Source organism: Bombus pyrosoma, linkage group LG6 (genome assembly GCF_014825855.1).
Source record: "Bombus pyrosoma isolate SC7728 linkage group LG6, ASM1482585v1, whole genome shotgun sequence".
Lineage (NCBI taxonomy): Eukaryota > Metazoa > Arthropoda > Insecta > Hymenoptera > Apidae > Bombus > Bombus pyrosoma.
The window spans coordinates 13953923-13966531 of NC_057775.1; the positions used below are offsets into that span (position 1 = coordinate 13953923).

General features: G+C 40.1%; 1 protein-coding gene and 1 long non-coding RNA gene across 13 annotated transcripts in view; one reads left to right on the forward strand and one right to left on the reverse strand.

Moving 5' to 3' along the window:
• LOC122568651 (fat-like cadherin-related tumor suppressor homolog) overlaps positions 1 to 12609 on the forward strand; it is a 496717-nt gene that overhangs the window by 305696 nt on the left and 178412 nt on the right. The window lies entirely within an intron of this gene.
• Positions 1 to 12609, reverse strand: part of LOC122568654 — a 72215-nt gene that overhangs the window by 35246 nt on the left and 24360 nt on the right. Inside the window, exon 2 of the long non-coding RNA XR_006317170.1 lies at positions 4525 to 4624. This is a non-coding gene — a long non-coding RNA (uncharacterized LOC122568654). The remainder of the gene's footprint in view (positions 1 to 4524; positions 4625 to 12609) is intronic.

Consider the following 12609-nt stretch of genomic DNA (forward strand, 5'->3'; position numbering starts at 1 on the left):
ATAATGATAACATATTGTATTTGCGATAATCGCGATCGTTATTATCATGGCTCGTAGTTTACCTTGCGAATAAACTTTGTAATTACACCTCATCGGGTAATTAATATTTTATACCGTTCGTGTAATCGATATTATATGAATATAGATGTTGTGTAATATCAGTTGGTTCTTTTAAAGTTAATTGATGTAAAAACAAAGTAAAGGTGTGAAAGATATTTTTTTAATAAGCTTTTGATAATTAACCGTTTATTGCATATAAATTTCCATTCGATATTCAGTTATGATTAAAATGTTACCAATACAAAATATTCTATAATACATGCAATGTATTCTATCGAAAATACGAAATGTAAACTTGCTGATACTGCAATCTAGCTGAAAGAATCCATTCCGTATGTGCAACGTGCGCAAAAAATGTTTACACATACCTTCTGTTGGTAGTTGAATCCTGCATTTTTAACATTTTTATTTTGGAACACTTTCAGTCCATGGAAAATTCAATTTCTCCTACCGCCTCCTACAATGAAAAATCATCGCTGTTGGACTCTACAAATCAAAGTTAAATCATTCTAACATTTACATAAGCTTCTTCAACCGGTAAATCCATACTTTCAGCAACTTTTACAGTGCATTTCCCAAGTTTAAACTCATAAAAAAGTTACGCGATCTTAAAATATCCGGATGATTCATGCCGTTAAACAATGAGGTTCCCAAGAATTGTATTACAGCACTTCTTAAAATTCAATACACGTGTAATATACATAGTAAATTTCTTTCCTTTTTTTTTTTTTTTTTGCTACTATTTCTGACAGAAATTGTATGTCGATCAAAATTTAGGACATCGTTATGGTCGACGTTAACTTCAAACTTTGAGAAAACAATTCTACGAATTAATCTATCATCCTATTCACTTGCAAAAGAAATCTAAATGTATAAACAGGCAGTCGAAATAATCGATCGTTCGAGAATAGAAAAACGAGGAAAGGAGATGTTTAACGAGGAGTACGTCGAACAAGAAGCACGAAACGAAGGCAAATGGAAGAAGTTACATCGCGACGAAACGCTAATGCAGACGTCGGATCAACGTTATATAAATAACGATTACCAAGGAACGAAGAGAGAAAGCAGGCACGTTCGCCACCGGCAAAATGCTTGGATCTCACGCGTTTTACCGTCGCTGCTCTTATGCTGATTTATCGCGGCTGATAAAACGCGACCGCGAATATTACGCCGCGAAAATTTATCCGAGACACGAGGTAAGAAGAAGCGCAGACTCGAGTGCTGCCTTTCAGCCAGCCTTTCACAGCCTGGAAATACGGCTGATCTTTATTGTTTCAAACAATCGGTCCACGATGCCGTTGGAAACATCGCCGCCATTTTGGAGAAGCACGGAAATTTAATTTCACTGCGAGTTTACCTGCAACTCTTGTAACTTCGTTAATATTGCGAATTTTCTGATAGAATTGCGTATACTGTACGTCCTAAACATTATTTACTTCAGATAATCTTTTTCACTTGCCGTATCTATCATCGTCATTTTGGAAATCTATAGGAATTTAATTTCGGTCTGAATTTATTTCAAAACTTTTGTAAGTCTGTTGCTATGTATTGCGATGGAATTACATAGATGTTCTGTAAATCTCGAACATTATATCATTATATTTATTATACTGCTCGAGCATTTCGTTACAACAGTTCTAAGCTGTTTTTTTTTATAAAAAGCTTGCGGACCTTCAAGCCAGACATCGGCTTCAGAGTATAGTCTCCGCTAAAATAAAGATCTTCTGTATTCTTGCCTTTCTCAGAAAATATCTTCCGAGCAGTAATTTCAATAGAAAATGTTCCCAGGCGCGAAGAATCAAATACTTGAATTTAAAGTTCGCGGTTTAAAAATTGCAACTTTCGTTGCAATTTACTCCATGACACGAAACTCGTTAAAGGTTCTCGGTAAAGACAAGACATTTCACTCGACGATAATTAATTTTGCTGGTCGGTGGGTTTGCGTCGTTTTTAACGTCTCCTTCGGCGACAGATAACGATTTAACTGCGGTCGACTTTTAATTCGAAACCGGACAAACGTTACGCGGGCTGTTGATTGCGCGCGGTTAACGAGTCTTTGTCTTTAATTGCGCGTGTGCAGCCCAGCGGAAAGATGGTTAGCAAATGAAAGTCGTTATAAAGTATTCTATAGCGCACTCTCGGTTATGGAATTTTTTCGCTATTGACTGTTTGCCTCCAAGTTTATGTATCTATGTTGTCACCGATTTTTGTCGTTTTCGCGTTCGAACGTAACAACAGAGAAAACCTGTTCGCGTTCAACAGTCGGTTTTGCGAGCTCGATGACCGAGGGTTTGATCGTTTGAAGATTGGAACGTGGCGTTTGATGGGCGTGAAATTCGTCGACGTGACATTTGTCAAAGAGTAACGATTGTAAAACACCAACGCTATCTCTCTTTGCGTTTCCAGAGGCGAGGAAACATCGCGCGTTCCTCGAACTGCAAATGGTGAATTCTTGGAATCAGGTGTTTCGAGTTTGGTGTACAAGAGTATCGATCTGCCGCTTTGTACACAGTGTATTGAATATCTCGAGCTAGTATTAAATGACGCTTTGTTCTAGAATATTGCAAAATCGAAATTATTTCAGACTACCTCTAACTTTTACGAGAATATCGAGGATAAAGTTGTGCGGCGGATTCAACGTCACGTCTATTTGTGATCGATAGCGCAATTAACAAGAGTTTCCATGGAAATTAATGGCTTCATCGGAACTTTAAAGCAAAATCAAAAAATGAGATCTTTAATGACAAAAACATGAGAAGTTTGCAGAATTTGTTTTACTTGTCTCGTACTTTATCTCTGATGACTGACGTTAATATGGAACATAGAACATAATACTTGCCTTTGAAATACATTATTATCATTTACATACATACATTGCTTATTTTCGTTGTATTTAGTAACAAAGAAAATAGATATTTAATATATATATACATTAATAATTTTAAATAGATTCGATATTGCAGTTCTATTACATACCGTTATAAAAGCAAGTCTAGTACCAGAAATATCAATACCTATTTGTGAACCAAATAATGGTAACGTTTAGTATAGGTCAGTTAAGTAGGTATACGTTTAATACAGATCACTATACATAGATCACTATTCTTGGCAAATCAGAATCATTCAATTTGTCGACACGAATGCTCCTAACAACGTCGTCAACTAAAGCTTGAAGGACACAGAAATATTTTTTAACGGTTTTTTAACACCTAACTGGTCTCACAAAGCAATGGCACGCGAAAGAACTTTGATAACGCTTCTTTTCATCTTGCGCAGTCGAGCATAGCTGACATATGGCGGCCCGTGTCGCATTTGTCACGAACCGTATCTGTTAAATCAACGTCAATTGAAACTCCTACATCTCAATACCGTTCCCCACTCTTCGATTACGCATGCATTTCATCATATTAGGTGTGAAGGAATCGTTACAACAATGGTAACAAGACAATCGGTACTTCAAACCGCGAATAATCGGACTGTCTGCCTCCTGACAAAAGCCACAGATGCGAGTACATTGTTCTCTCGTTGCGTCGTTGAACGCTTGGAAATTTGCTAAGATACATTATGATCCAATAAATATTAATTATCTTCGAAAGATTTATTATCAGACTTGTTACTGTGGTACGAAGATAATTATTAATATCCGTTGGTAACGTGTAATTCGTAACTCGTAAAATTTCGCTAATAATATTAACTGCATTGCGCAAGGTGGCTCTGATTTGGTTGACTCCCGGATTTGTATTTGTGCCGCCTTTGATAAATCAGCGCGGTTAGAAATTTTGTAGCCCTGTCGTCGGAGGAATCGACGAGTAAAAGGATCCGGAGATGAAACTCGCTTGGTCGGTCAGAAATCTCGTTTCCGAAAGTCGATATCGTGACTTCCGCCGGGACACGGCCGGGAACTGTCGTAACCCGCAGCCGTGAACCTAGTGGCTGTAAAGGCGCGTGCAATGAAAAGAGTGGAGCATAACTTAAATTTTCAGAAATGATGATTGTACGAACGGTACATGTAATATTAGGCCGAGTGGAAGAAGATGGAAAGTATCAAAATATTTGTTAGTACTTATTTAGGATGTATCGTGTTTCTTAAATTTTAAGATCATTGTCAGAAGAAAGTTCTTTTTATCGTAAAACGTAGAGAAGGGCGTTTAGAAGGATGTTTCATCTAACAGTAAGATCTGGTTCTATAATATTTCAATTATCTTTTTCCCCTTAGATATTCTTCCATATCAATAAAAATAATTAAAATACTGTAGAATCTAACCTTAGTGTTAGACGATACACTTTAAAATATATACATATGTCTTATTTTTAAAGCCTATATTAAAAATTCACTTTTCTCAAACGTAGAGAATAACATTGAGGAAAGAAGAATTAAGGAAGGAAGAATAGTAAGATTAATTAGGAAAAGATTCGGAACCGTAATCAAATATAGGGTTAAACGCAGGATCGAATACATTTTACCATGCATTTGCGTAGACGAGAGATGGACGTAGGTGGAACGTAACAATTCACGCATCTCTTGTTGCGGGTACGCTGGTTGAAGCTCTGTTGAACCGGGAATCTGCAAGCGAAACGTTCGTTCAGTTTGCGTTAGCCGCGTACGAGTAGACGCGTTGCCGCGCTGGCGAAAGATAGAGAGCGGCGTGACCGCGTGTCCTGCCGAGCGTTTGGTTTATGGCAGGTAAACGTATTTGCATGTAAACTCGTTTGCATGGAGCGGGGACGAACGCGGGATTCCAATTCCAGAGGACCACGGGAGTGCTCGTCTTGATGCGCTATCCGCCTGGGATAATTCCCGTGATACACCGCAGAAGGTACTTCATAATACCGTGTCCGATAATGGCACGTTGCTTTTGAGTCTTGTTCTCCTTTCTCTTTGACACGTTTCAACTAATTACGCCATCCGTTCGGCGTATAGAGATGTTACGTATTCGCTAATGTAGAAGAAAGATCATTTTGTCGTTGGGATATATTGAATATCGTCGAATGGAACGAATGAATTTGTGGACGTTGGACTCGAAGACTTTTAGATGCTCACTGTGGACGTTATTACATTATTGTTGATAGATAGATTGGTTATCAGTGGTAGAGAAACGATATATTGAATTAAAATGAAGATATTTGTGTATATTTTGACTTAGGATTTGTATTTTAATATAGAAGGGTAAATATCGAATTTGTTTAGTACAGTTTTGGACCTTTTCGTATGCGGCGTTAAATTATTCTACGAGTCTTCACGACACGTCTCCTCTACTTGCGACTCTCGTAGTTTAAATATACGTGAAGAGTCCACGGGAGAAAGGAAGGATTTTGGCATTTCTCACGAAACGAAAATTTATTTTTCAGTATATAATATCAAAACTTGTTGTTTTCTCGCAGACACTATATCAAAATAAAACATTTTTTTCTTCATTCTATCCTGCATCATTTACAATTTTTGCGTACAACTGTAAATAATATATAACACATTAAAATGTAAAGAAGTGAGAAGCACGTTGTATACTTCAATTTCTTATAAGTTCTGTAAAATTCAGACAATTGTAATTCAAATTAATACGACATAGCCGGTAATAAAGGGCAGATGCAGGAGCATACGAATGAATATTAAAGTCAAAATTTGTTAAAATCGACATTGCCTTTTTTCCCCGTTCATATACAATAAACCTGATAAATATAATATGACTAACAGTTAAATATGACCCGTTCGTATCGATCAGGTCTAAAAATCGGAAAGTAGAGCATGTTAAGTGCTTCAGTTTTTTTACGAATTTTTAATACAATTTTGAGGCGATGGTGTGGAAATCCTGCATAAATCAAAGATAATTCTGCGCTTGAGAACAGATCAAAGGCGCCTTATAAATTGATTTATCGAGTCAACTTTCATGAGTATTTGAAGACTTAGATAGATGATAGGTGAATAAACGTAAAGATTGCTATTTATTTGTAAAGAAAAAAGGCTTGACGAAATACTTAATGCGTCTATGTGGTATCGTACGCAAGAATTCACTTCCATTGGTACATTTGATCCACTGTTCGTAGGCAACGATAAAAACAGTTGATTGCGGCAGCAATTTATTGTAAATTAAGATGTGATCGCAGCGTACCTGTCATCAATCACCCCGGATTATGTTAGTGTGTGACGTATACATCTCTGTAATGTACGTACGTAACACATAATGAGTTCAAAATCGTAATACGAGATAAAAATCACCTTGTCGGTGTAATTTAGATCGCATTTCAAGAAACAACCGATGTCTACGAGAAATGATATTTATGATATTTATTTCTGTGGCATTTATATTCTTTCCTCGTGTTTATCTAAATTCAAGAAATTTCATTTATTTAGAAAAACGTTCTGCATATCTTGTATTCCGTCGTATCGTACAATTTCTGATAGTATCGTAATATTCGGTCCACATTGCACTTAATTATACATTTTCCAACCTTATTAAAAATATGTCACACTCTATCCTACGAATCGCGGTAATTCCCGAGCATTTGTTGGAACAGTTTAGATAATCCTCGCTCCCGCGATCGTTCGTTTTTAGAGGAGGAATAATTATACATCCGGTCGGAAGTGAGAGAATCGACACAGTTTCCAACCTATCTCATATTAGAGATCAGAATGATAATTTTAATCGACTATAGCACGTTAGACCTGTCCACTGGGAAACGTTCGCTGTAATGGACCAATTCAACATTCCATTTCTAGTATCGATATCGTGCCAAAAATTCCACGGTATCGTCACCGTAATGTCCCACCATTACCTATATCGAATACAAATCAAACGACCGCGATCAAATTCATTGGCAAACTTTTGCAGTAAGATGTTTTAGTCTCCCCAGGAAATCGGAATTCCCGGTATCAGGGATCTCTTCCCGACTCTCCGACAGTTCGTTCTTCGAGTTTCTTTAAGCGTTCCCGATTACCATAGACGCTTATCGATCGAACAAAGCGGTATCTTGTGGAAACACGATCTCCTGATACGCTCGCTTCCCTCTGAAACCACGGCTTCGCTGTTCACCGATCAAATATGGCCTCGTTCTTCCGAACAGCCGGCTTGTTCGATGAGAACCACCGATCCCAGGGGTGACTCGTCCGTTCACAAGGGGACAGTACGTTTCAATCGAATCGAAGAGACATCGTTCGCACCGGAGGATTGAAATTCGATGAAAAGGGGAAAAACGAGGCAAAAAGGTAGGAAAAAAGATGGTTCGTTCTAAGCTTCGTTTCGGACACTGGCTGCTGATTGTTACGAAGACGCACAAAGGCGCGATGTCCATTAGGACGAAATGGCCTAGGATCGCGATGAGTGCGTCGTTTGCTGCCGACAATTCTCCAAACTACCGTTGCACCGCAAATAATTCTCCTTTCACCCTCTTCGCAAATAATTCTCCCCCGTTGGTAGTTCGAGTATTCGAGGTTCGAGTATTTGCTTCTTCATCCGCCCAGGGGAATTCGGTGTTACTTCAAGATGACTGTGGAACATCTAGGAAGCCACGTCTTTGATTTAACTACGTCTTTGTGGTTCGGTCGTGGACAAATAGCCGCGAGCGCGATAGGTGTCTTCCCGGGAAATCTCATTAAGAGCCGCTTCGTGGCGGTCAGATAGCGGATTCTGCACAAGAACGCATTGACGATGGGCGTGTTCCAAAACGAGGAAAGTTATTAGCACGTAAAACGAAAGCTGATTTATATGCTAATCGCTGACTGTTTAAATCGAACGAATTAGGATGGTTTATGGGTCGGCGTAGCTTTCTAAATTCTATTCTGAAGGGATGTGTTTGACGAATTTCGCCGATTCCCCTTTCAAAATGATAAATTATATTATTACAAGTTTTGATTGATGTGGTTATTCGAATGTAAAAGGTTCAACGATTGTTCAACATGGAAAATGCTGGATAATACCAGGGAGAGAGAATGGTAGAATACGCGATCATCTTCCAATAAAAACGTAAATGGCAGTCAGAATGGAATTCGGTTCGATTATAAATTATCGTTCGACGCTTTTATCCCGTAAATAATTATTTTACACCAATACGATATCTTCGCTTGAATTCCTGATATTCCAGGAACAGTGTTCCGATTTTCATCATTTTCGAACGATGCAGGTCGCATTTTTCTCCGATTTCGTAAATATAGAAGTACGCCAATATCGAATATTTGAATATTTCAGATAGCACGTAAATAGAAAATTGATTGATCGCTCCAATTCACACGTGTTTTAATAAAAATATACCCGCGTCGTAAAACTTCAAAATAAACACAAACTTCAAGTACTTAACTTCACAGTCTTTTTGTCTCGTCGTTCGTCGACCTTTCGTTGAATGGTCACCAACGAATTCTTATGGATTTTTTCCGGGTGATAACGATCGCAGCGTGAGTCGAAGGAAAGAAGGAGAAGTAGAACGCGGGACGAAACAATGCGGTCGGTAGCGTTAACTTCGCCGAGAGTTCAGTGACGCGACTTGAAGCAGCCGAGGAGTTACGTGACGCGGCCATAATCGCGTGCAGTTTCGCAAACTTCGGAACAAAAGGGGGTCTGGCATAGAGGAGGCAGCGCGCAGCTCGACAAGCAAAATAGAGGTTCGCGATCAACAGCTTAGCTTCGTTGAGAGCCAGAACGTCAGCCGATTTCTGCCAGTCTAGCGTGTCTCGCTGCTGATATCTCGCTAATACGCGTCCCATAATTTCGAACTCGCGCATCCTACTTGGACGGGTTTAATAAGTTGGAGATAGAGGAAGTTGTTCGAGAATGATGTATTCTGAGATAAGAAAGTAATATAGGGAAAATAATGGTAGAATTAAATTTTGTTTATTTCTAACCGTTTAATTCTTTGCCTAGTTGGTTTGATGAATCTAATTCGATAAACAATTTTTTAATGTCTGCGAGATATTTTTTCGGCTTTCGAAAGGTTTCTTGCTCTTCTCATCGACGTGAGATTCTTCTATAGCATATTTAAATTGAGTTACATTTATACTATATACTATAATAATAATTTCAATCCGATACCCTACCATTAATAACGCGTATCTTCGTTTTTCCATCTTGTGCTATATTTCATATTTCGTGTTGTGCTATAGCAATTTATTTAGACACGAAAGGTATTAGCAGATTGATCAGGACTCGAGACGTAATCCTCCGTTTGCGAGAGGAAAAATCTTCTAGTTGTTGATAACAATACCTATCCATCGTATTAAAATACGAGCGCGGTTTCGGGCTTTTGTTTGAATTCCCCGCGCTACCGGGAATAATGATGATAGTAATTCGACGCGATTAATGTTAACGCAGGCGACGGTTACGTCGGTAATGTTCCCAACAACGGCCGAAACGTTGATTCTTGTCAGCCGAATTGGCCTGCGGTCGACCGAATAATCGCCATCCTCGTAATTTTCCGGCTATCAAATCTCCCGCGCTTTGCCGCGCCCGAAATGCGCGACGGTCGTGTTGCTTCTGAATTTGTTGTAACATGGTCGTGGAAGGTTAGGGGAAAATTGGAATGCCAGCGATATTTTATAAATATATAGTAATTTTTGGAAGAAGATAGAATAACATAATGACGTAGGTACGAGACGTAGGTAAATTTTTTGCTCCTGTATTTAATATTCTGCGATTTATAAATTTCGCGCATGCAGGTTAGGTATTGTCTTACAGTGATCTCACGTTCGTACACGCATTTCTCCCATTTACTCAAATAAACTCCTGTGCATTCCATCGATCGCGGCGTTATTTTTGTATTATTGAATTGTTCCAATTCCATTGGAGGAAGAGCTATTAAGATATCGAAGATAAAACGGAATGTTCCTCGCAGACTCTGTTCCCAGAAAGACTCTTCCTGAGAAATGTTTTCAAATATCACAATTCTGTCGCCGCCATTGGAAGAGATTTATCTTAGAACGTACCTTCGGTTTTTACCACCCCCGGTTCTAGGTGCTTTTCACCAGATGAATCCTATTCGTCTCCCCAATCGATGACCCATTCTTCCCTACCGCGACTTCCAGATCAAATCCATTTTTCCACCGCGATTAATGTCCGAGAAATCCGGTCGGAACGCGAGTGGACGATTAATGTCGTCCAAGATGACCAATCGGTGATGCGCGCGGTGTATCCAGCAGAACCAGAAAGCGGACACCATATTCTTTCTCCATTGTACTCCCACCTTTTCCTCGGTCGGACAACAAAAGCCTCTCCTTAAGATGACGTCCACGGATGTGTCTCCGATGGCACGCCTAACGGTTCCGTGTCGCGGAACACGGGCCCAGGCTCGAGCGCGTACGGTGCCATTATTTCAATTTCATGGGTGACCCGCGGTGGATTCATCTTGATGCACGCCTAATGAGTGTTGGGATTGTCCCTGATGCGGCAGGGATGAACAAAGAGCGGTTCAGCCTCGGCACGCACGAGCTGCTCATTAGAGGAAGCCCTCCCTGGAACGAACACGCCCCTACCGTTCTCACGACTCTTTGGTAATCGTGAATCGGTGCAAAATTGACCGTTTCCATTTACCTTTTTCTCGGCCCACGTACATCTTGCCAGGTGATGCTCGTGCACGGTTAATGCGTTGGTACGTTGGTCGCGACATTATGAAGCGGCGGAGAGTCTTTGGACGGAGAGTCGTCGTTCTTACTGGATCGTCGTACCTTCTTTCGAGATATTATCGAAGAGAGAAGAGGAAGAAGAGGATTCTTGAGCGAAGGAACGAGACGTGTTCGAGCGGAACTCGGTCGAGTTCGAATTATGTCTCGGCATGAGAATGTAAGACGCCTCTCTCACGAAATGGATATCGAAGTCGCATTTAACACGCTTGTCATTGGTCCACGGCGAGATGGCGTTTCGAATGAGCCGTTCCGTAAGGGTCAGCCGCGTTATTGATGGCCTTGCGTTGCTCCCGTGGCGAATCTTAAATGGCAGCGAACTCGCCTGGAATATTGAAGGTTTATTGGGATTACGAATCGCGAATGAGGTTGTAAAAGTACGCTTCGTGAAACGGTCCGTCGGTGCACTGACGCGAGATGCGGCCAGACATAGTTGCTGCGTGAGGTATGTTTGGTGAAATTTTCATGGTAAACAGAGAATTGGAAGCTTGTTAATCTGTATTATTTTTTTACTTACATAACTTTAGATTATATATTTTACCATATATTATTCAATTTGTCAAAGGTAAGAGAATTAATTGTATAATAATAGTAATTGATTTATGGAAGTATCATTCTTTTTACGTTTCGGTATTTATTAACCAATCATTTTTCTCATAAATACTTTTGAATACAAGAAGATACGATGACAATGCAGTTCTTCTTAAAAGAGAAAAGGTAACAACGAGTCTTAAAACATCGTTTCGCAAATATTTGATCACGATTGCTTTCATTTCCAACGTTAAAAATAAAACCACCTATCAGAGATCATTTCATTTTCGAATAAAACATCTGACGAAAGAAACGATCATTCTTCATGGTGTTTTTATTAAAATCAATCGACGGTAGAGCATTAAATGACTTTGGTTCTGGGAATGGCAATGGTGATCGCCTTCGGCGAAACGTTACGAAGTGTTGTATCGATTTACCGAACAATAGAGACAGGACGGTAGAAAATCGTGAACGCTAATTCGCATCATCGCAGTCGTTCAGATTTTCTCACGGATCATCGATTACGCGCATGTTGCGTGTCAGCCGTGTCGCGTGTCAACGACCGCCACCGCTCTTAATATTGTCCAATTCGAAGTCAACCGCGTCATCGTCTGTTCTCGGTAAACGACCACACGATTCGCGCGAACCGTCGATCTCGCCGTGCTCCCGTTACATAATTCTCCTTATTTTGAAATTGTCACGACCGATCTAATACGGGTACCTCCTTGGAAAATGTCAATATTGTCAGAAATTAATGCTTGGTAAGACATAATAATCGTATAATAATTACTGAGATTTTATGAATCAGTGTATCTTGCGATATTAAGAATATACGTGTACTTGAAAAATTTTATACGATGCCCATTATATTTAGAAAGGAACATGAGCAGAACATGATATTCAAGACCATAAAGTGACGATGCAACGATTACCTTATATTGGTGGTATTATTGAACCACTTCTCATATTATTTAAGAATCACCTAACGATACGCAGGCGGTCAAAAGCGGAACAAGGCGAAGCGTGACGAAAGCAATCGAAAATCCGCTACGAATCATAAAAGGAGTCATTAAATGGCCCCTGCTAGTCGTTCATCTCGCCCACGCGTCTCACCTGCAACGAAACACTGGACGGTGGAATTGCTCGTTTAGCCAGATAACGTCGTTGACTCGTCTTCTATTCTGTCTCTTCTCCCTATCTCTCTCTCTCTCTTTCTCTCTCTCTGCCTGTCCCCCTGTGCATCTCTTTAATGCCATGCTCGCATAAACGGCGCGCTGTCTTGCGGACTGTGACGCGGCAATTTAGGCATTTGACCCGAAGGGTCCTCGCTGGGTTCAGCCGTTTAACCTCGATGCAATGTCTCTGTCTGCGGCCGTGTCGGCCGCAGCGTGCCTTGCTCCTCGCGAACGCGCCCACAC